Raw genomic sequence first — 1,169 nt, forward strand, 5'->3', positions numbered from 1 at the left:
TCGTTGGATAAGCTAGCTATCTGATGTGGTTATAGCACAGCTGCACCTGTGTGGCTTTGTACAATGCCATGGGGAAATGAACAAAACATTACATTAACAGGTGAGCAGAAGTAGGCCTACTTGAATATCAAGTGCCATGAAACAGAGGAGTACTTTTAGCCAGTGTAAATGAAAGAGTTTCTGCTCATAAATATCTGCGCAGTCAAATAAAAAATGGAAAAGCATTCTGAAAGAAAGTTTTGTTGGAAAAAGAATTAAAAAACTGTTATTTGGGACAATGAGCTGGCTGACTAGGACACCAGAGCATTTTGAACCCATATCTCAGGCAGAATTTCTATATAGAAGAGCCTCTTACTATATAGGGCTCCCCTTCATGACAATTGTAGGAAATATGGAGCTGTAACAAGATTAAAACCAGACAGGGTGAAGTCTTCCACACTTGTCTTTTATTCCTCTGTTTCTAAAGTGCTCAGTAGGTCCAAATGTATTTTGAGTAAGCCAGATTTTCTCTCTCCTTACCAAACCTCAAGAGCATACTGTCATTATTGCAAAGACATTTGGCTCTCAAGGCTTCAAATACTTACAGAATTCCATGAAACCGAATTATCTGTGCACAACAAAGCAGTGCTAGTCACATAGATGATAGAAGACTAACCATCTTGTCTCTGTTTAAAAGGGCTCTCATGCTAACATATGCAGTAAGAAGTTTATAAAACATTTGGTATGTCAAAAAAAAAAAAAAAAACCCTACCCTCCTGTGTCTAATTGCCCTAAGTAAGTTAATCAAGCTTACTAAATAATACATAAACCCAGACACTTCTGTATGCAGGAACTACACTGCGTATACAATATAGGAAGCTGAAGCGTGTAGCTGCTACACAGGAACAAATATTCGCCTCCACAAAGGTGCAAGTACTGTCATCACTTTCGGGCTGCAACACAAACAGCGGACGTTTTAAGAAAACAACAGAACGTTTTAAGAAAAAAAAAAAAGAGACGGGCTGCGCTCGCACACAAAATTGCGATAGGAACTTAGTCGCAAGGACTATTCACCCCAAGATGGCGGCGGGCCCGGGGTGGCGAGCGCCTCCTCCCGGCATGCCCCACGGGGCCGCCGCGCTGCCTGGAGACGGGCGGGGCGGGGCGGGAGGATGCTGCGGCCTCGGGGC

The sequence above is a fragment of the Cyrtonyx montezumae genome, unplaced genomic scaffold (genome assembly GCF_038088225.1).
Source record: "Cyrtonyx montezumae isolate F1298 unplaced genomic scaffold, pur_monq_1.0 scaffold_14, whole genome shotgun sequence".
Lineage (NCBI taxonomy): Eukaryota > Metazoa > Chordata > Aves > Galliformes > Odontophoridae > Cyrtonyx > Cyrtonyx montezumae.